The sequence below is a fragment of the Marmota flaviventris genome, chromosome 6, assembly GCF_047511675.1.
Source record: "Marmota flaviventris isolate mMarFla1 chromosome 6, mMarFla1.hap1, whole genome shotgun sequence".
In the NCBI taxonomy this organism is placed as follows: domain Eukaryota; kingdom Metazoa; phylum Chordata; class Mammalia; order Rodentia; family Sciuridae; genus Marmota; species Marmota flaviventris.
Window position 1 is genome coordinate 136,675,423 of NC_092503.1, and position 24,598 is coordinate 136,700,020.

Consider the following 24,598-nt stretch of genomic DNA (forward strand, 5'->3'; position numbering starts at 1 on the left):
GGATACAAGCCACTCCCTCACTTGGCTTCGATGCCACAATGAGTGAGTATCTTTGCTCTATCCCTTACTGTGGCCATGATGAAATGTCTTGCCATAAGCCCTCCAGCAAAAAAAAGATCAACCAAGCCTGAAATCTCTTAAACCATGAGATTTTTGGAGAACCAAAAGGGTGCCTTTTGGTTTACTATTTTATGTTGAGCAACACAAGGATGGTGCCTCATGAGGTCACATGCTGGCAAGTTGTTCAGAAGACTTGGGACCCTGCCCTCCTCTTCCTACTGGTATTCACCTAAATGCCTATCCTTATGAAACTGTAGAGGGACTTTGGGAACACTTAAAGAGAAAAACTCTCCATGCAGAGGAACTACAACTCTTATGGAGATGAGAACCTGCCACAGAACAGTAGGGTGTTGGTTTGGTTATGCCTGATGAAGAAAAGGAAGGGTTGGTCAGCACAAAACGTTGGTATACATGGTAAGCAGTCTTCCACAATGTGTATGGCCATGGTTGCTGCAGCCTCAGTGTCTTCCTCATTCACCTCGATGACACTCTTTTGCAGAAACTTGGACAGACACAGATCTGTGTCAGTTGACATTGCAGACAAATCTGCCTGGCCCTGTTGGAAGGCATCAACCATTCCCAAACACTGAAGCACAGTCTCCATGTAATGATCCCCCTGCAATTTAAATCTTGGAAGGAAATCTTCATCTTCACCATAGTACGCAAAATCTGGCTTGATCCAGGCTATGAATTTCTCAAAAGTAAGGTTATCTTCAACCTGAAAGACAAGAATCACCAGTTTACATTCAGACTTCAGTGTGTATCTACAAACACACAGACATTTCCATGATCATTTTATGTTGAGTGTCCACACAGGATAGGAGTTCCTTCAGCTGCCAGAAAAGTTACCAGGGCTCTGACTCATCCACTACCCCATGTGCTATCCCATGTGTGACTTCCCTGCAGGGAGACTGTGGCTGCCCCTCCTTATCCATCCACTATGGAAATATGTTTCCTTTGAGAAGTGTCTATGCCCAGTGGATGGTGGTTTTCTGGTGGTATTTTTGGTTTGAATGAGGCTTAGTTTTGAAGACTAGGAACCACTGATGGAAAGAAAAAATACTACTGGAAAAGGAAGGGCTCTCAGTGTGAGCCACTCCTGGAGAGGACACCTGCTCACATGGAGTTTGCCACTCTTTGTGGAAACTCCTCATCACAGTTAGAGAGATAAACAAAGGGAGAGCCCATGGGAGCTTCTTTGGTCACAGAGACCCCTTAGATCATCACAATTCACTGCCACCATTGAGAAGATGGTTAACTCTCTTGTTATGGGATCATATCGCAAGGAAGCAAGGAGGACATGGATGGGCGATTTCGACTGTTGGGTTGTAGATATGGTGAAAACTGGGCACAGGCTGTAACCAATTCTTCCCACAGAAATTCTGCACGAAAAAGAATGCATCCCACCCCGACTCACTGAACTGAGGTCCACATGCTCATCTGGGAGCAGAATGATCATGCTCAACTTGGTGCCAGCATAGGGCAGCTCCAGCACCTGTATCTGGGCCTCACTGATGTAGGCAGTGCTAAAATTGGCTTCCTAATGTATCATCTGCACTGGTCTTTCTTCTTCCTGAGAAGAAGGACCACACAAGCACAAAATTTAAAACAGTGTGAAAGGGGCAAGAAAACTCTCAATCCTGCTGCTAAAATTAATAATTAATAAATAGTTTTCTAAAACATGCCTTAAAAAGAGAGGGGAGTAGTTTAATACATAGAAGCTTCTTTGTTGCATTAAATTGTATTTTCAGAGATTAGGGAGTTTTGGAAACTATTCTAATTAATCTGATTTAATTGAAATTATACCTCATAGTCAACTAAGGCCTTTGCCTCTCATGTTTAATGGTAGGAAGCTGCAGATGCTGAATCAATAATGAGAAGTTATTATTTACAACACTTCAAATGAAAGCTTATTTTAATTTTAAAAACAATTGATTGAAAATCTGGAGTGTGGCTCAGTGGTACAATTCTTGGTTAACATACACAAGCCCTACAGTTGATGCCCCACTGTGCAAAAACATAAAAACAAAACCAAATCCTTGATTCAATAAGAGTGTTATCACATTCCCTCTGTAAACCCTACCTCATGTTTGATAAACATATATATAAACATATGTATATCACCTCTTTTTGCTTTCTATCTAAGCTACCTGTGTCTATAGGAAGATCTTTGTGCCCAGAATGAGTTTTAGCCAATACATGTATGAGACTTTATCAGAAACAGAGTGCTAATATGTTGAAACAATAATAGACAGTAAGTATTATTTATTCATATATTTTTTCCAATGAGTTTAAAATTCATTAAGAGAGATTATGAGTTTGAAATTATTATTATCCATTTAAGCCTTTACAAAGTTAACCTTTTCTATTCAAATTCTTCATTAGACTATTATGATTTTTTTTTAAAAAAGTTTCTCCTACCTGGTTTATTTTGAAAGCCATTTCTTTTCTGAATGTTTTGTCAAACTGTTCCTTTGAAGTAGCTGGCATTGACAAATACCAGCTGGGCCTGCTGATCAATTGAAACAGTTGGAAGCAACTCTTGAATTTGAACTTTAAAGACAAGCAGAGACTGTATCAGTTGTTTTTCTGAACCTGTGGTGAATAAGCATGACATGATGTCTTGGAAATCCAAACATTCTGGTTTCAAATATGCTGAGTTTGGATGGTTAAGTACAAAAGTTAAAAACTCCATTTATGGGTTTGTATTTATGACAACAACCACTGCAAGTTACACCAAGTTGAAGATGGTGAAAGACTTCTACATCACTGGAGGAAAGCAGGTTGACATAAAGCAGAAACTTCACACCAGGATGGAGTAGAAGACAAGCCGTAAAGGAGAGAGGGGCTGGGTAGGAGCTGACATTACCTGGTGTGGGTAAGAGCAGTGTCAGGTCTAAGGCCCTGTGGTCAGGTCCAGTTCTAACATTGTACAGCTACACAGCAAAATTTCAGCAGCATATAATATTGAATAGCTCCAGATCAGGAGCATAGGAAGAATTTTTGGAAAGTACTAGAAGAGATATTATGATTGCATCCTCCTGGCACCTGGTATCCCTGGAAGAAATAATGATTTGGGTAGGTGAAGTACATCCCTTTTAACCTGGATAACAAGTGGTAAATTCCCCCCAAAATAAATAAATAAAGAGCATCCCTAGAAATTTTCTGCCTCAAGAGGATAACAAGGAATAAAATTTTCAAGAAGAAATAGTGGAAAGGACTACCTCTATTTTTTATGGTCCCATTTATTAGCAGAAATAGGGATGTTCTGAGTGGTGCAGAAGTATCTGAATGGTTTAAACATCAAACCATCATTGATCATGTGGACCAAGCTTAGAACTTGTCACACTCTGAAAGATCAATGGGTAAGTTTTAGCCCCACATGGATGGTATTTTCAGTGTGTGGAATGAATCAGCCCTGAGAAAGGCTCTGTAGCTGACTAATCATGTCTAGGCTTCTCAAATTTGAATGAAGGGTGCTTAAGTGAGAGGAAAGAAGCAGTAGAAGTCAGGTTCACATGTAAAAGTTGGAGGAGTGCAGTCCAAACTGACCCCACGAACAAATGGAACTCCTTGCCAAGGGCATGACTTGGAGAATATCTGGCCATTGATCTTCTCCCAGAGGTGCCAGTCACCTGCCATGTAAACATTACATACAAGTGACAATATGTTCTGTTCTTGTGTAAAATAGTAACCAGGAAATCTGGCCTATGAGTTTCTTTAACATTTGTATGAGCCACTCTGTTCCCAGGAGAACAGATACTATTAGTCCTTTGGTTGTGAAAACATAAGGATTGATCAGACCTTCTGTGAGACCATTAAGGTTCACACACCATGATGCTCAGCCAGGCAACCCTGTTCTGACCTCCTGCAACACCACTGACATTAGCAGTGACAAGGAGGGGGAGAGTAGGGGAAGGGAGGACAGCGCTGTGGTGGGAGGAGAAGGGAATGACCCATAATTATGACCTTTTGTCTCTTTTGAGACCCATGTGTTTCTATGCTTCCTGGACTTCTCTGTAGTTTTGGCAAAGGACAGAAGCTCCAGTTCTGCATGATATCACTGAAGACAGGACTACTTAAATGTCTTTGGAGAGAGAAGTGTTCAGTGAAGCCATGTTGCTAAATGAAATTGCCAGTGAGCTTCAAAACAGTCTGCGTGCTAGCTTTAGGCTTTTCTTAAAATTAAAAACATGATCAAATTTTAATCTATTAGATGTTGAAGTGTCTATATTTGTAAAGAGATGTCCTGAGCCATGAATAACCAGAGAAAATAAATGACATTTTAGGTATTGCCAATTATGAAATAATACAAGGTATGAGTATATAATTGGGGTCTTTATTAAAAATAGTTTACTGTAAGTTTCTCAATTTCTATAGGGTTTTGTTCATTTTTTGCTTGTTTTTGCAGTTCTGGGGATTGAGCCCAGGGCCTTGAGCAGGCTAGGCAAATACTGTAACACTGAGCTGTGTCCCAAGGCATGTTTTTCATTTTGTCTTTGAGACAATGGTGTCAATAGGTTGCCCAAGCTGGCCTCTAACTCTCCATTTTCCCATCTCAGCCTTCCAAGTGTGCCATCCTGCCTGGTCTCTAGGGTCTCTCTTCTGGGTTTTTTATCACCAGGTATTTTAAATATAACTTTTATTGTTCTGCTGACTCAACTTTCTGAAAGGAAATCACAGGTATTCTTTCCAAACATCCTGTTGGATATTGTAAACAAGTACTTTGAGCCAGGCTTGTTCACTTGGGTGAGAAGCATCTGGAAGCCCTTATGGATGTCTTCCTCTGTGTTTAAACACATCACCTATGAAGGAAAGCAAGAAAACCCTCTCAGTTTTGATCTTGGCCTCACCAAGAATTTCAAGCAATATTCTCCTCAAATATGAATGAATTTTTTTCTTTGAGAGGAAGTTGATTCTAATTGAGAAGTTACACTGGTGGGATAGGTGGAGAGAGGGGTCAGAAAGCTGTGAGTAAAAGCTATGGCTCTTACACCTGCAGTGAGCTCTCTGCATAGTTTATAGATGAGCAATAGAAATAAACAAAATGGGAAAGAGAGGTTCAGAAAAGGGACTATTCTTTAGTCCTCCATTTCACAAACAGTATAAATGTATCAGAAATTGAGAAAAAATGTTCCATTAAAATTTATCTTTTAAAAAATATGCAGTTACAACACTAAAAATTCAAGAAAAAAATGGACAGGAATGTAATTATAATGATAATCTTCAAAGGAAATAAAAATATAAAATGAGCAATATGATTAGTAGGAAAAAATTATTTCTTAAAAGTATACTACAGAGATTATATATATATATATATATATATATATATATATATATATATATATATATATATAAAACGGTACTATATATTTTTAAAAATGTGTCATGAATGGGGCCACAAGAAGTGTTTGAATTGACTGTGAAATATACAAATCACACAGTTTACATTCAACAGCCTCAGTGTAGGAAATGAAAAGCCAACAACACTAAAAATAAAATACCAACAACATGGAAATTAACCTACTAACTAATTATTAAAAAGAATTACTAAAGAAATAACTCCCCTATGGCAAAGGACAGCAGCTCCAGTTCTGCATAATATCACTGTGTAACAACCAAATAATTAACATCATTAAAGAATGATTCTAAAAACTTAGTTAACATAATATTTAAATATTGACATACGATTTAGAAAATAATCAAAACGAATGTTATATTACAGGACCAAATAATGAGACCAAAAGAAAGTTAAAATAGCATTAACTACTTTCATATTACAATGGAAATAATGATATAACAGAACACCCAACTCATGATGTTAGAAAAGTTAAAGAAAAATTTCCAAGGAATTTAGGGTGAAACATAAAATGTTCAATGAGTCCAAGAACTTAATTTGTTGATTTCTTTGAATTTGACTCAAAGAAAGCACACACATCTATACAAAATGGACTACATTAGAAATCTTAAGAAAAAAAATTTAAATGTGCTCAGAAGGAAAGTTATAAAACAAAAAGAGATTACCCAGCAACACACCCCCTACACACACACACACACACCCAATCTCATTGGAGGAGAACCCTCACCCTTCTTCCTCCTGCACCCTCCTCCCTGAAATGGTCCAGGCTCACCCCTCCTTCCTCAATAGTTGTGGAAACAATCAAGGAGGGGATAAAAGTCAAGCCTTGCAGACCAGTCCCTCCTCCTGGGTGACAGGTGAGCTTACCTGAGCCATCTGCACCTTGGTGTTCCCCTTTACCCCCAGGAGGACCATGGCCAGGGCAGAGAAGATGCTCAGGGTAGGAAAAAAAAAAAAAAACAATGACACGTTTTGTGAAGATTTGTCTTGACACAGCATCTTCAAAACCTGGATGGCAAAGGTGCCATTGGCCAGAAACAGAATCCATGATGCAGGGTCTGAGGGCAAAGAAGAAAGAGAAACAGAATGAAATGGGGCTGAGTGGTGTCTCTGTTGTGTTTTTATTTGTCTTGCAAACTGAGAAACTATATTAGTGCCTTCAAAAACCATGGGAGTAGATTCTGCATGTGAGGAATGGAATGGTCCCTGTAGAACAGCACACTGGCAAGGCAAGGAAGAGAAGAAAGGCATGCAGAAAGAACAGAAGATGACAGGTCAAAGCAACAGCATGGAGGTGGTAGGTGAAGCCAGAGGAGGTGGACTGAAAACACCAGTGGGCAGCTCAATGCAGTGAGACCGTCTCTCACCAGTGGCTGATCTTGGACCCTGGGAAATCTTCTTGACTCCTTCTTATTTCTCCCAAGGCCCCCCAAATATATTGTCTAGACCTGTCTTTAGACCCCTCCCAAATTTTTCTACCCCTCTCCACTTCTCCAGATCCTGTGACCCTGTGCCAAGTCCAAACCACCTGGCTCTTCTCCAGAGTCTCTGACCTCCCTGCTGCTGTGCTCTCCATTGTAATCAGCCCTTGCTCACTAAGATGCAAATTAAGTTGGCTGGGGAGCCTCATGGGCTTCTCCATCAGGACCCCAGATGGTCAGACACATAGCATCATGAGAGGGAAGTACTATTTTGATCCTATGACCCCTTCCTTAAATCTCCAGTAGCCTTGGGGATAAGCTCCAAAATGCCTTTTCTAAATGGCTTCCCATCTGCCTGATCCCATTTTTGTTCCAGGCTCCCAGCTCTCACAGCCTCCATCTCTACCCTCCCTGACGCCCCAATCACCTCTGAGCCTTGTCAAACACTCTTATCCAATTATAAAGACTCCCTACTGTCACTAGGCTCCAATCACTCACTCTTCCCTCCTAAGCTTTCCACTAGGAGGCCTCTGATGTCCTATTATGGAGTCCCACCTCCCCCAACCCTGATTCATAACTCCTTATTGTAATTCCTTCTCTCATCCTTTGTTGAACCCACAAGACTGCCTGTTCTCTGAAGGCGAGGTGCCTGGCATCCTTATTCTAAGCACTGGAATCATGCTCAGGAAAAACGAGAGCTCCATCAATTCAGGGCACATTAGGGAAAAGCCTTAGATGAATAATGAGTGCTGGGATTTTGAACTAGATACTTGGGATTTTAAAAACACAGAGAAGAGGTAAGGCTGAAGTCATGCTGTGACTCTTTGAGGAGAGAGGAGAGGTAATAAAATAGGGCCAATAGTTGGGAGTGGTGTTGGAGCATGAACACTCACCAGGGTGAAGGCCAGGGCCAGCAGGGGCAGGCAAGAGGTAAGCAGAGAAGCCAGGAGTCTGTTCAGTGTCTTTGTCTTGTTGGAATCACACTGCCCTTCTCTGAGATCAGCCCTGAGCAAGGTCCAGCTGCACCACTGACAGATGTGATTGCCAAAGAAGCTATTTCTTTAAACACAGTGTGGCACCAATTTCTGGGGTTCTCTCTTTTTTTTTTTTGTCTTTTCAGTTTCTGGTTCCAGTGGCAGCCTGGGATTTGCAAAACTTTCCTCTCTTGGTGCCCTGACACTCCTGGGCTTGGTCATAGAAGCACTCACCTGCCACCTTCCACACAGCCCATAACTCAGGTCTCATTACTGTTAGCCTGGATTCTGACCTCTGAATCACAGGAACAGGAGCCTGCAGCTGTGCCTCTCTGAGGTCCACTCTGGGGTCTCTGCACTCCCAGAAACTTTTTATGGGCCGTGTTTGGCTGTGGGATTTCCAGTCTGCAGGGCACTGCCCCAGGGAGGACATTCAGTGTGACTTGGGTCAAGGTCAGGAAAGGGTCTCCTCTCTACCCAGGGATGGGTCATCTGCTCACTCCACTTTTTCATCTCTTCCAATGAGCAGTATACACTGGAACACCATGACAGATTGAGGGTTGGCCACTCTAGTTGGGCACAACATGCTGTGTATAAAGATTTGGAAACTGAAAAGTGCTCTGAAACTGACAACCAAAGGAAAATGGCAAGGTCCCTTGAGGCATTGGCTGGGAAAACACAATGGGGGCTGGGGCAGGGCATAGAAGTTAGAACTCTGGGCTTTCCTACTTCTAGAAAGTAAAGGCAGAATGACAGGCTGGGATTTTAGGGGAGGAAAGTCTTGTAAGTCTGTATTCTGAATCCCTGCCTCACACAAAGGAGGGATTCAGTGAGATGGAATGTGTTTGTTCTCCTTATATGCTGTGATATTAAGAATTAAGCCTAGGGCCTCATGAATATTAGAAAAGTATTTACCACTGAGCAGTTTTTATTTTATATTCAGATAAGTTCTTGCTAAGTTGTCCAGGCTGGCCTCCAACTTGTGATCCTCCTGCCTTAGTCTCCTGGGGAGCTGGGCTCATAGGCATGTGCCATAATGCTAAGTACAGTTTTAAAAACAATCAATTTAATTCTAACATGAAAATACTATGTTCATGGTCATTTCAATATGATGATCTCAATAGATACAGAAAAACATTAAAAAATCGGACATTGATTTTTTTTAATAATGCAAAACCCTCAGCAAACTAGAAAAAGATGATAACTTCCTCACCCTAATAAAGGAAATCTACAAAAAAAACCAAAAGCAAAAGACAACAAAAATCCTACAGCTAACATATTTAATGGTGAAAGGCTGAATAGTTTCACTCTATAAACAAGACCAAAGCAAGGATTTCTGTTCTCATAATTCCTTTTCAGTATTGTAGTGTAAGATTTAACCAATTCAATGAAGCAAGAAAAAGAAAGGCATCCAATTGTGCAGCAAAAACTAAAATTGCCTTTTTTCATGCACAACATGACCAAACGTGTAGAAAATTCTAATAAATATTCAAGAAGCTACTGAAACTAATATTTAACAAAATTTCAGTAAAGGCAATAATCTGTATAAACATCAATTATATATCTATGTATACACAATGAATAATCAGAAACTGATAATATTTTTTAAATCACTTTCTCTAGAATTAGTGTGAAATACTTAGAATTAAATTTGTTGAAACATATGTAAAACCTGTACACTGAAAACTACAGTCAGCGTTCAGAGAAAGGATTTAAAAAACAGGAGGAAGTACTCATTGACTGCAAGATTCAATATTGTTAACATATCAATTCTCCCTAAGTTAATCTGTTCATGAATGCAATTCCAATCAAAATCTCAGCAGACTTTTTATAGAAATGTAGAAACTCATTCTAAAATTTACATGGAAATGCAAAGGACCTAGGATTATTCTATTTGAGCTCGTACTAAAATTAAGGAGATATATAGATATCTACAAATATGTCTATATCTTATATACATGTGGAAGAGAATAGAGAGCCCAGATATAGACCCACACATGTACAATGAATTGAAAATAAATGTGCTAAGGCAAATCTATGGGGAAAGTACAATCTATAATCTCTTCAATAGGTAGCCATGGGATAATTGGACACAAATATGCAAAAATGTGAACCTCAATGTTTATTCCCTTTATGTAATTTTAATATCAAAAATTTACTACAAAAGAAAGCAGAGATCCAGGGGGCTGTGAATATTGTTCGGTTGGTAGAGTGCTCACCTCCATGAAAAAGGCCCTTTTTTCAATCCCAGCACCAAAAAGAAAGAAAGAAAAGAAACAAGCAGCTAAAAAAATTGTATGGTTTTCAAAATAAAATATAAGAAAAAAATTTGAGTAACATTGAACTTGTGAAAGAGATTTTAAACATGGTATTACAATGAACAGATCAAATTATAAAATAAAAGCACAATATATTGGATTTTATTGAAACAAGTGAAAACAAAACAAACACTCTTTGCTTTTCAAAAGCAAGCCATAGGCCAGGGCAAAATACTTGTAAGATATATATTTGAAAAAGAATATTTTTTCCTAGTGTATAAAATATATTACATAGTAAGAAAAAAAACCCCAAATTTGTGAAGTGGGCGGAAAGATGTGAACAGGCCCTACAAAAAGGAACACAGTAAAAATTGTTCAATGTCATTAGTCATTGAAACCAATGATTAAAATGAAAAAGATTGTTCTTACAGCTGGTGGAAATGTGAACTAGTATACTAACTACTTTGGAAAACAGTTTCCTAAAACGATAAAAAATACACCTGATATAAAACCAAGCCATTTAACTTTAAGCTATGTACTAGAAAGAAAAGCATATGCCTACCCAAAGATTTGTAGAGAATAATTCCTAAGTTTTACCTGTATAGCAAAAAATTGAACAGAATTGATCAACTCTCCCTCCTGCCTTGGTGAGTGAATGTCAATCAGCAGACAAAGGAATAAACAAACTTTGATATATCCGTGTGGCACAATAATACTCAACAAAAAATAAATAGTTGATTATTGATACACTCAATAACAAGGATAAGTCTCAAACTAAAGTATCTTGGTCCATTTCCTGTCGCTATATCATCGCAAAACACATTGAGTAATTGCTAAACAGTACCAGTCTACTTGGCTCACAGTTCTGGGAGTGGGAGGTCCAAGAGGATGGTGCTGGCTTCTGGTGAGGGCCATCGTGCTGCATCATAATATGACTAAGGGTGAGCACAAAGACAGGAAGGATCCTGAATTTACCCTTTTATCAGGAGCCTGCTCCCACACTAATAGCATTTATCCCTTCATGAGAGCATAGCTATGGCCTCTTAAAGTCCCTCCCTCTTAACACTGTTACAAATGTAGTTCAATTTCAATATGACAGCTTGGTTGTTGCCACAGGTTTGTAATCCCAGCAGCTCCAGAGGCTGAGGCAAGTGGATCCCAAATTCAAGACAGTTTCACCAATTTAGCAAGGCCTTAAGCAACTTAATGAGACTCTAAGCAACTTGGTGAGATCCTGTTTCAAAATAAAAACTAGGAGGAGGAAGCCCGGCCCCAGCCAAGCCAGACCGGAGGTGAAAGCCCAGCGCCAAGCCAGACCAGAGGAGGAAGCCCGGCCTCGCCCTGTGTGCTAGTCCAGAGGAAGCCCATCAACCCTTAAAACCCATCAAAGGAGGTATGGCTACCAGCACGGTTCTAAAGCGGCTGATCCAGGTACCTGGTTTCCAACTCCCCCACCCTTAGCTGCGATAACTCAAAATATTTCCCACAAGCTTTGGGGGGTTGTAGCTATCAACGCAAAACAACAACGGTACAGGAACCTGGTTTCTAGCTCAGAGACTGGAGTAGGGAAGATACAGGTGGAAGCTCATTTCCTTTCACACTGGCTATACCCACCACCCTGAATACAGAGGCTCAAGCTAGGAATAGACAATGCCACCTACTAGAAGCAAGGAAAACAGTGTTCTGAGAGACTTTTTTTCTCTTTCTTTCTCTCTTTTCTTCTCTCTCTTCCACAACTTCAACATATGTGAAACCAAGAACTGTGCATGAACAACCGAATTACCAAAGTAATATAATATAGAGGAATTGCATATACCCCACCTTACCCCATTTTTTTCTTTATTTTTATCTTACTTTCCTTTTCCTTCTCTCTTATTTCTCTTTCCTCCTTGTTATTTTTTCTCTTTTCTTCATTTGTATTCCCTCTATCCCACTTTCAATCTTCTAACTTTTGCTATCTATACATAGGGTAACTATCTAAATACAGATAGGATGTTGAGTGTATACATTCTTACATAAATTACCAGTCTATTGGTTAGAGTTCTCCAAAGATGCTAAGTTAGTTTAACCTCATACCCTCACTCCTTTCCCTCTAAGTATAACATCCTTCGTCTGAAATTAAGTTTTCTATATGCCACCAGATATGGTATGCCTTTTATGAAACTAATGACTATATTCTTAACTAATAATTAAAACTAATATCTATAGACTTAGAATCTAACTATAAATGTATTAATAATGGAAACTTGTGCTTAGATGATGTACTGTTGACATTGGGAACTGTTAACATTGTCTTTCTCCGCAAAGAGGAATTTTGGAGCTATACAAGAACAATACAAATATATAAGGGGAAAAACATTAACACAACAGTTTCACAAAGCTAGAAAGAATCATGAGCAGTATGAAAAGACAAGGAAAGAAAGGACTACAAACAATACAGGTCAATTCAACATTAGATGAGGTAATATCTGCAGCTGATGGAATGTCAAAGAGTTCAGGATATACATGCTTCAGATGATCTGGAGTCTCAAGGAAGACATTATACAGCAAATTCAGACAAGGAAAGATCACTTTGACAAGGAATTACATAAACAAATCCAAGAAGCAAAAGATCAACTCTATAGGGAGATAGAGGATATAAAAAACAAACAAACAGAAATCGTGGAAATGCAGGAAACAATAAACCAAATTAAAAACTCAAATGAAAGTATTACCAGCAGAGTAGAACACTTAGAAGATAGAACTTCAGACAACGAAGACAAAGCTTTTCAACGTGAAAAGAACATAGACAGCTCAGCGAGAATGTTAAGAAATCATGAGCAGAACATCCAAGAATTATAGGATAACATAAAGAAACAAAACATAAGAGTTATTGGGATACAAGAGGGTATAGAGGTCCAAACCAAGGGAATGAGCAATCTATTCAATGAAATAATACTAGAAAACTTCCCAGACTTAAAGAATGAAAAAGAAATCCAAATACTAGAAGCCTACAGGACACTGAATGTACAAAATCATAAGAAATCCACACCAAGACACATAATAATGAAGATGCCCAACATACAGAATAAGGAGAGAATCTTAAAAGCCACAAGAGAGAGGAAGCAGATTACATTTAGGGGTAAACCAATCAGGATAACTGCTGATCTTTCAACACAGACTCTGAAAGCTAGAAGATCCTGGAACAACATATTTCAAACGCTGAAAGAAAAAGGGTTCCAACCAAGAATCATGTATCCAGCGAAATTAAGCTTCAGGATTGAAGATGAAATAAAAATCTTCCACGATAAACAAAAGTTAAAAGAATTTGCAGCTAGAAAACCAGCTCTTCGAAACATCCCTGGCAAAACATTACAGGAAGAGGAAATGAAAAATAACAATGAAAACCAACAGCGGGAGGTAATACAGTAAAGGAAAAACTAATCATAGAGGAAAAACAAATCATGTTAAGTAACATACATAATCAAATATGGCTGGAACTACAAACCATATCTCAATAGTAACCCTAAATGTTAATGGCTTAAATGCACCAATCAAAAGACATAGGCTAGTAGAATGGATTAAAAAAAAGATCCAACAATATGCTGCCTACAGGAGACTCATCTGATAGGAAAACACATACACAGACTGAAGGTGAAAGGTTGGGAAACATCATATCACTCATATGGACCCCGGAAGCAAGCAGGGGTGTCCATACTTGTATCAAATAAAATAGACTTCAAGCCAAAGTTAATCAAAAGGGATAAACAAGGACACTACATACTGCTCAAGGGAACCATACACCACCAAGACTTGACGATCATTAATATATATGCCCCAAACAATTGTGCAGCTACGTTCATCAAACAAACTCTTCTCAAGTTCAAGAGTCAAATAGACCATAACACAATAATCATGGGAGATTTTAACACACCTCTCTCACCACTGGACAGATTTTCCAAACAAAAGTTGAATAAAGAAACCATAGAGCTCAATAATACAATTAATAATTTAGACTTAATTGATATATACAGAATATACCACCCAACATCAAGCGGATACACTTTCTTCTCAGCAGCACATGGATCCTTCTCAAAAATAGACCATGTATTATGTCACAGGGCAAATCTTAGCAATTACAAAGGAGTAGAAATACTACCATGCATTTTATCTGATCATAATGGGATGAAATTGGAAATCAATAATAAAATGAGAAAGGAATATCCTACATCACATGGAGATTAAACAATATGCTACTGAATGAACAAAGGGTTACAGAAGACATCAAAGAGGAAATTAAAAAATTCTTAGAGGTAAATGAAAACTCAGACACAACATATCGAAATCTCTGGGACACTATGAAAGCAGTACTAAGAGGAAAATTCATTTCATGGAGTTCATTCCTTAAAAGAAGGAAAAGCCAACAAATAAATGACCTCACACTACACCTCGAAGCCTTAGAAAAAGAAGAACAATCAGCAGCAAATACGGTAGAAGGCAAGAAATAATTAAAATTAGAGCTGAAATCAATGAAATCGAAACAAAAGAAACAATCAAAAAAATTGACAATACTAAAAGTTGGTTCTTTGAAAAAATAAATAAGATTGATAGACCACTAGCCATGCTAACAAAGAGAAGAAGAGAGAGAACCCAAATTACTAGCTTACAGGATGAAAAAGGCAACATCACAACAGACAATTCAGAAATACAGAAGATAATTAGAAATTATTTTGAAACACTATACTCTAATAAAATAGAAGATAGTGAAGGCATCAATAAATTCCTTAAGACATATGAACTACCCAGATTGAGTCAGGATGATATAAACAACCTAAACAGACCAATATCAAGTGAGGAAATAGAAGAAGCCATCAAAAGACTGGCAACCAAGAAAAGCCCAGGACCGGATGGATACACAGCAGAGTTTTACAAGAACTTTAAAGAAGAACTAATACCAATACTCTACAATCTATTTCAGGAGATAGAAAAAGAGGGAGAACTTCCAAATTCATTCTATGAGGCCAATATCACCCTGATTCCCAAACCAGATAAAGACACCTCAAAGAAAGAAAACTACAGACCAATATCCCTAATGAATTTAGATGCAAAAATCCTCAATAAAATTCTGGCAAATCGGATACAAAAAACATATCAAAAAGATTGTGCACCATGATCAAGTAGGATTCATCCCTGGGATGCAAAGCTGGTTCAATATACGGAAATCAATAACCGTTATTCACCACATCAATAGACTTAAAGATAAGAACCATATGATCATCTCGATAGACGCAGAAAAAGCATTCGACAAAGTACAGCACCCCTTTATGTTCAAAACACTAGAAAAACTAGGGATAACAGGAACTTACCTCAACATTGTAAAAGCCATCTATGCTAAGCCTCAGGCTAGCATCATTCTAAATGGAGAAAAACTGAAGGCATTCCCTCTAAAATCTGGAACAACAGGGATGCCCTCTCTCACCACTTCTATTCAATATAGTTCTCGAAATACTGGCCAGAGCAATTAGACAGAAAAAAGAAATTAAAGGCATTAAGATAGGAAAAGAAGAACTTAAATTATCACTATTTGCGGATGATATGATCCTATACCTAGAAGACCCAAAAGGGTCTACAAAGAAACTACTAGAGCTAATAAATGAATTCAGCAAAATGGCAGGATATAAAAACAACACGCATAAATCAAAGGCATTCCTGTATATCAGCGACAAATCTTATGAACTGGAAATGAGGAAAACCACCCCATTCATAATATCCTCAAAAAAAAAAAAATAGTTGGGAATCAACGTAACAAAAGAGATGAAAGATTTATACAATGAAAACTACGGAACCCTAAAGAGAGAAATAGAAGAAGATCTTAGAAGATGGAAAAATATACCCTGTTTATGGATAGGCAGAACTAACATCATCAAAATGGCGATATTACCAAAAGTTCTCTATAGGTTTAATGCAATGCCAATCAAAATCCCAACGGCATTTCTTGTAGAAATAGATAAAGCAATCATGAAATTCATATGGAAAAATAAAAGACCCAGAATAGCAAAAGCAATTCTAAGCAGGAAGTGTGAATCAGGAGGTATAGCGATACCAGATTCCAAACTGTACTACAGAGCAAAAGTAACAAAAACAGCATGGTACTGGTACCAAAACAGGCGGGTGGACCAATGGTACAGAATAGAGGACACAGAAACCAATCCACAAAATTACAACTTTCTTATATTTGATAAAGGGGCCAAAAACATGCAATGGAAGAAGGATAGCATCTTCAACAAATGGTGCTGGGAAAATTGGAAATCCATATGCAACAAAATGAAACTGAATCCCTTTCTCTCACCATGCACAAAAGTTAACTCAAAATGGATCAAGGAGCTTGATATCAAATCAGAGACTCTGCATCTGATAGAAGAAAAAGTTGGCTCTGATCTACATATTGTGGGGTTGGGGTTCAATTTCCTTAATAGGACACCCATAGCACAAGAGTTAAAAACAAGAATCAACAAATGGGACTTACTCAAACTAAAAAGTTTTTTCTCAGCAAGAGAAACAATAAGAGAGGTAAATAGGGAGCCTACATCCTGGGAACAAATCTTTACTCCTCACACTTCAGATAGAGCCCTAATATCCAGAGTATACAAAGAACTCAAAAAATTAAACAATAAGAAAACAAATAACCCAATCAACAAATGGGCCAAGGACCTGAACAGACACTTCTCAGAGGAGGATATACAATCAATCAACAAGTACATGAAAAAATGCTCACCATCTCTAGCAGTCAGAGAAATGCAAATCAAAACCACCCTAAGATACCATCTCACTCCAGTAAGATTGGCCGCCATTATGAAGTCAAACAACAAGTGCTGGCAAGGATGTGGGGAAAAGGGTACACTTGTACACTGCTGGTGGGACTGAAAATTGGTGCGGCCAATTTGGAAAGCAGTATGGAGATTCCTGGAAAAGCTGGGAATGGAACCACCATTTGACACAGCTATTGCCCTTCTCGGACTATTCCCTGAAGACCTTAAAAGAGCGTACTATAGGGATACTACTACATCGATGTTCATAGCAGCAAAATTCACAATAGCTAGACTGTGGAACCAACTTAGATGCCCTTCAATAGATGAATGGATTAAAAAATGTGGCATTTATACACAATGGAGTATTACTGAGCAATAAAAAATGACAAAATCATGGAATTTGCAGGGAAATGGATGGCTTTAGAGCAGATTATGCTAAGCGAAGCTAGCCAATCCTCAAAAAACAAATGTCAAATGTCTTCTTTGATATAAGGAGAGCAACTAAAAACAGAGCAAGGAGGAAGAGCATGAGAAAATGATTAACACTAAACAGGGACGAGAGGTGGGAGGGAAAGGGAGAGAGAAGGGAAATTACATGGAAATGGAAGGAGACCCTAATTGTTATACAAAATTGCATATAAAAGGATGTGAGGGGAAAGGGAAAAAAACAAGGGAGAGAAATGAATTACAGTAGATGGGGTATAGAGAGAAGATGGAGGGGGGGAGGGGGGATAGTAGAGGATAGGAAAGATAGCAGAATACAACAGTATGGCAATATGTAAAAATGTGGATGTGTAACCGATGTGATTCTGCAATCTGTATATGGGGTAAAAATGGGAGTTCATAACCCACTTGAATCAAATATATGAAATATGATATGTCAAGAGCTTTGTAATGTTTTGAACAACCAATAAAATAATAAATAAAAATAAAAATTAAAACTAAAAGTGCTGAGATATGGCTCAGTGATAAAGTACCCCTGGGTTCAACCCCAATATCCCCAAAACAAAATAAATTAATATGAATGTTGGAAGAGACATTCAAATGATAGCATATGGCTGAAATAAAGAAGCCAGCCCCCATGCAAAAAAAAGAATAACATTTTGTGATTTAATTATATAAAATTCCAATAATTTCAAATCAATCTGCAATAACAGAAAGATCAATGACTGCTTGAGGATTGGGCTCCAGAGAAGGATGGAGGGATTATAAAGGGAAATGAAGAAATTTGGGGGACTTGTGGATCCATTCACTATCTTAACAGTAACATTGATTTCTTGAATGTAAAAATGTGTCAAAATTCAGCCAATTTTATACATTAAATATGTTTAATGTCTTATGTGCTAATGCATTCAACAAAGCTCCTCTTAAAATCCCTCTGGCTCACTCCTTCTTTGCCATTCCATTGACACCACCTAGGTTGAGGCCCCCTCACTGTAACTCACCTCTGCTATACTGTTTTGCAATTTATGTGTGTGTGTGTGTGTATGTATGTGTGTGTGTGTGTGTGTGTGTGTGTGTGTGGGTGTGTGTGTTATAAGGATCTAGCTTCACTTGACTATATTCACCTTAGTTATAACCACCATTTTGCTCTCAGGGGACCCTGGCATGCATCCCAGACCCTATAGGACAAACCACATCATTAAGATACCTGAGCATATGGTGCTGGCCTCTGATGCCTGAATTATTTTTTAAAATGATGTTGTATATTTTAATAGTTTTTGAGAAAAGTCTGGTGCATTCCAGTGGTCATGGCCTCTCTTTGTCTAGCTTAGCATTTCCCCCTTCCTCCTGCCTTGGGATGCAGGGATTTGCCTGCACTGCTTCTACCCCACACATGCTTCTGTCCATGAATCATTAATAAATTACCTTTAGTGCAACCCTGGATCTGTCTGCCTCTTTGTTCTCATGGCATCTTCCACCTTTGGTAGCCTGTTGTCATACACCGGGACTAGCTTTTCCTGAAGTACACATACATGCATGCGTATGTATATGGGTATATCCTATATGTATGTGTCTATGTGCTTGCATATATTGTGTATCAGTAGTTCTTGTCCAAGGTGATTTTGCCCCCACACCCTTGGGACTCTTGCAATTTCTGGACACTTTCTTGTTTGTCATAATTGGTGGCAGATGTGCCACTGACATCTGTTGGGTAGAGCTTAGGAATTTTTTACAAATCCTTAAAATGTTAGACTCTGCCTATAACAAAAGGTGATCTGACCCAAAATGTTAATGGTGCTGTGACTTAGAAACCCTTTTCTAGTGAAGCAGAACTGTCGATGCCTCTTCCCTAGAATGCTTGTTTCTACCATGTGTACCTCCTGATAACCTGCTGACCCCCTAAGTCCCCTCTCAAAGTCCTGCTCCATTTACATCTTTTTTTAAAAAATTTTTATTGTTGGTTGTTCAAAACATTACATAGTTCTTGATATATCATATTTCACACTTTGATTCAAGTGGGTTATGAACTCCCATTTTTACCCCGTATACAGATTGCAGAATCACATCAGTTACACATCCATTGATTTACATATTGCCATACTAGTGTCTGTTGTATTCTGCTGCCTTTCCTATCCTCTACTATCCCCCCTCCCCTCTCCTCCCCTCCCCTCTTCTCTCTCTACCCCCTCTACTGTAATTCATTTCTCCCCCTTGTATTATTTTTCCCTTCCCCTCACTTCCTCTTGTATGTAATTTTGTATAACCCAGAGGGTCTCCTTCCATTTCGATGCAATTTCCCTTCTCTCTCCCTTTCCCTCCCACCTCTCATCCCTGTTTAATGTTAATCTTCTTCTCATGCTCTTTGTCCCTACTCTGTTCTTAGTTACTCTCCTTATATCAAAGAAGACATTTGGCATTTGTTTTTTAGGGATTGGCTAGCTTCACTTAGCATAATCTGCTCTAATGCCATCCATTTCCCTGTAAATTCTATGATTTTGTCATTTTTTAATGCAGAATAATACTCCATTGTGTATAAATGCCACATTTTTTTTATCCATTCGTCTATTGAAGGGCATCTAGGTTGGTTCCACAGTCTTGCTATTGTGAATTGTGCTGCTATGAACATCAATGTAGCAGTGTCCCTGTAGCATGCTCTTTTTAGGTCTTTAGGGAATAGACTGAGAAGGGGAATAGCTGGGTCAAATGGTGGTTCCATTCCCAGCTTTCCAAGAAATCTCCATACTGCTTTCCAAATTGGCTGCACCAATTTGCAGTCCCAACAGCAATGTACAAGTGTACCCTTTTCCCCACATCCTCGCCAGCACTTGTTGTTGTTTGACTTCATAATGGCTGCCAATCTTACTGGAGTGAGATGGTATCTTAGGGTGGTTTTGATTTGCATTTCTCTGACAGCTAGAGATGGTGAGCATTTTTTCATGTACTTGTTGATTGATTGTATATCCTCCTCTGAGAAGTGTCTGTTCAGGTCCTTGGCCCATTTGTTGATTGGGTTAAGTAGCAGCCGCAGGTATGGAGGGCACAGCTTCCGGGTCTCGGCAGCAGAAATACTTTACAGACTGGTCAAACCACAGAGGAAGCCAGTGGCCACCATCTTGGAGAGCTGACGTCACCATCCCTGTTTTCGAATGATCACAGCTCAGTCCATTTACATCTTGACCTCATCGAGAGCTATCCTAATTCACATTCTTGACCCTTGGTTACTTTATCTGGCACCCCATTTAACACTTATAACATACTTTGAGTTACCACCATTGGTAACTCAAAGAAGTTGTTTCTGTCTGAAATTTGCAAAGAGACTGACAATAAGCTCTTTGAGGACAGACCCACTTCTTATTCATCTTTGTATCTTTTTTGGATCCTGGTAATTTAACTAAAATATGAAGCATACCATGAAAAGTGCTATAATAACCCTTGTTTCTTGGCTCATTCTTATCAGGAGAGTTCTCCCAGGAGATAGTATTGAGGATGGCTGTTATTAGTGAGTTTTTTCTCTGACATAAAGTATCAACCTTTCAATTACAATGTGTAAGTGTTTAATTTTTTTTGTAAAAGGTTAAGGACCACACCTAAATTACAGAGCATAGCAATGTGCCCTAGAGATTGCTTGAGCCTGCATCTGTTGGTAATAAATAGCATTGACAACTGGGAATTGTTGAGGCCCATGGCATCAACTACATTATGATCATTGTGAAATATTCCCTGTGTATCTTAAAGGGTCACTCTCTCATGGATTAAGAAAAGCTAACACCTAGGACAGTTGGCAACCTGCATTTATGTAATTGTTGTCTCTCTATAAGTTCTTAAAGGTCCCAGAATTATTCTCATCACACTGCTTGTGAGTTTTCTTCTTTCAAAAAACTCCAAATTCTTTCATGAAAATCCTAGCAGAGAATAAGGGGAGAGAGTGACAAGTCAACTCCCTGGTTTGAAAGCTCCCAACCATGCCTTATCTCTTCTCAATTACTGTCGCACAATGACACTTTACCCCCAAGCTAGACACTTGTGTGACCCTTTGATTCCCATGTCTGCAGATTCCCAGGTGTCTCAACCACCACCCATCCTCATCCCATCATGAAAGATCCATTTTCTCTGTTGGCATATGATAACATCCTATTCAACCCCACATTTTTGTCATAGTTTATTTTAGAATTTTAATCTGATCAGGTTTCTCTCTTTTTAAAAAAAATTGTTCTAATTGATTATAAATGATAGTAGAATGCATTTTAACACATCATACATAAATTGAGTATAACTTCTCATTCTTCTGGTTGTACATGATGTAGGCTCACACTGGTTGTGTACTCATATATGCCAATAGGTTTTTAGTGTCTGATTCATTCTGCTATCCTTCCTTTCCCCATAACCCTCCCCTTCCTTTCACTGCCATCTGCCTAATCTGAAGTATCTCTATTCTTCCCCAGCCCGCTTCCTGCATTGTGAATTACCATCCATATATTAGACAAAACATTCAGCCTTTGGTTTGGAGGGGTTGGATTATTTATTTAGCATATTCTCCTGTTCCATCCATTACCCACAGATGCAATGATTTCATTCTTCTTTACAGCTAATATTCAATTGTGTATATATACCACACTTTCTTTATCCATTAATCTGTTGAAGGGCACCTAAGTTCATTCCATAATTTAGCTATTAAGAATTGAGCTGCTGTAAACCTTGATGTGACTGCATCACTGTAATATGCTGATCTTAAGCCTTTTAGGTATAAACTGAGGAGTACAATTGCTGGGTCAAATAATGGTTGCATTCTAAGTTTTTTGAGGAATATCTATTTGGCTTTCCATAATGGATGTACCAATTTGCAGTCCCATAAACAATGTGTACCTTTTCCCCCACATCCTTGCCAACATTTATTTTTGCTTGTGTCCTTCATAATTGCTATTCTGACTGGAATGAGATGAAATAGTTTTGATTTTCATTTCTCTAATTGCTAGAAATGTTGAACATTTTTGCATATATTTGCTGATCAACTATATTTCTTCTGTGAAATGTCTGTTCAGTTCCTTAGACGATTTATTGATGGGGTTATTTGTTTTTTTGGTGTTAAATGTTTTTTGAGTTCTTTATATAGCATGAAGGTTAATGTGGGCTGGGCATGTGGCTCAGTGCTTAAGTGTACTTGAGATCAAAAACCCTGGTAAAAGCACAAAACAAAATGAAACAAAGAAACAAACTAACAAAGCCACATAGAAACCTAGATTCTGTTTTTTTATCCCGAGGATTAAATTATCAGTTTTGAAAACACTGCAAATAATTCCTCTTAGTTATAGCCAGCATAATTACACATACATTTCCTTTTAGAACATTTGTCCTTCACAGACCTGCAACCTGCTTAGACTATCTGCAACTTATTTAAACTTTTAGCTTTTGAGCTTTTGGCCTATTTTTTTTCCTATTTTGAAATAATCCAGTCATTTTACTTTAGGACAAACATCATAATTTATATACAAAATCTTTCCTCATTCATAAGCACTTTCTAAAAGATATATCCTCATCCTTTTAACTTTCTTTGTATTTTTCCCCTCAACATTTTGTTTGAAATAAGAGAAAAACTTGTTCTGTCTTTTTTCTCTCTTAAATTTAAATTTACAGGTTGAAACAAACCATATAAATCTTTAAAATTTAGAGAAATTCCTATTTTTTAATAAGATACAATACCACATTTTTCCGTATTGTCATCAAAATGCACGTTAAGGGTGTAGGTCTTTCTCTCTTTCTCTTTCTTTCTGTATAGAATTGCAGATGTTAATTCAAACATTAACTCTTAAAAGCCCCTTTTTATTGAACCCAGGGACACTCAACCACTAGCCACTAATCCCAGCCCTTTTTATATTTTATTTAGAGAGAAGGTCTTAGGAAGTTGCTTAGGTCCTTGCTAAATTGCTGAGGCTGGCTTTGAACTTGCAATCCTTCTGCCTCAGCTTCCCTAGCCACTTTTATTACAGGCAGGTGTCACTGTACTTGGTAAAGCCTTATTTTTTAAGTAAATATCCAGGAAAGAGCAAAAGTAAGTTGTTTTCCTATATATCAATCATTTATAAACATATATTTAATAGATATTATTATCAGGAAGCTAAGACTACTTGAATTTACATTTAGCAATTGATTTGTCATTGTTGATATATATAAATGATTCAGATGTTTTGTCTCCATTTATAAACTTTTACCTTCTCATATTTACCTAATTTGCCTATTTTTTTAATTACTCATGAAAACCAAGATATCAGACCAGCATAGTTAAGAAATTATTTCTTTGTTATACCTAAAAGTTGATATTGTATTTGTTGGCATTGCCCCGGCTCCAAAGACTAACTTCCCCATCCCCCAAGAAGAGCCTCCCAATAGTCACATGATCCTTACCCACCAATCAGACTAACCCTGCTGGCTCACATGATCCTTACCCACCAATCAGAAAGCACCCCATGCCAACTGACAAACCTTTCAACCATTAAACTGTCATAACTGTCAAACCACCCCCGGCTCTATAAATATGCAGAGCTGTTCCTCAATAAACAGGCATTTTCTCTGATGACAAGCCTTGTTCATTCTTTCATTGGTGCCAAAACCCGGCAGGGGGAATGCGTCACTGCTCGAGGGCCCCCTCTCTCAAGGCTTGCCATCCTCCTCCACTTTTTCAAGCACTGCTACTACTCACACAACACTGGCTCTTCAATAGGTGAGTTCCTCTATGGGGTATCCAACTTCAGTCGGGCTACACAAGGGCTTTGACTGTGATCATCCGGCAAACCTCTGACACCCAACCTGGAGGAGAGAACGCACCCCACCACGACCTTCATGGTCACGGTGGACTCTCTGGAGCCTGGTTCATGAGCAAGAAGTACTGAAGGGTGGAAGAGCAGGTACTCCTTCCTCTCTCTCTCTCTCTCTCTCTCTCTCTCTCTCAACCACCCTTGTCCCTCTCCTGACCTATGGGGGCCTCTTCTTCCCTCCCTGCAGACTGCCCCTTATTAAATTCTGCACACAAGATTGGCCTTACTATCAATTAGATAATCAAAGACAATGGCCCCTAGGAGGATCCCTAGATTCTGCAATTCTCAGAGATCTGTTTAACTTCTGCGAGCACTCGAAATAGTGGAAGGAGATCACCTATGTTGAGGCTTTCTCTCTTCTTCATTCTCACCCCGACCTATCTGGCAGATGAACCCCCTTCCTACCGACCTCCCCCGTCGACTCTGTCCAGCTTCTCAGGTGCTCCTCCTAACTCGGCTGACACCTTTAGTCCCCTCAAACTAGG

At 38.6% G+C, this 24,598-nt stretch overlaps 1 pseudogene; it reads right to left on the reverse strand.

Annotated features, from left to right (window-relative positions):
* Positions 1-373: 373 nt before the first annotated feature.
* LOC114107416 (serpin B9-like) overlaps positions 374-24,598 on the reverse strand; it is a 52,437-nt pseudogene continuing 28,212 nt past the window's right edge.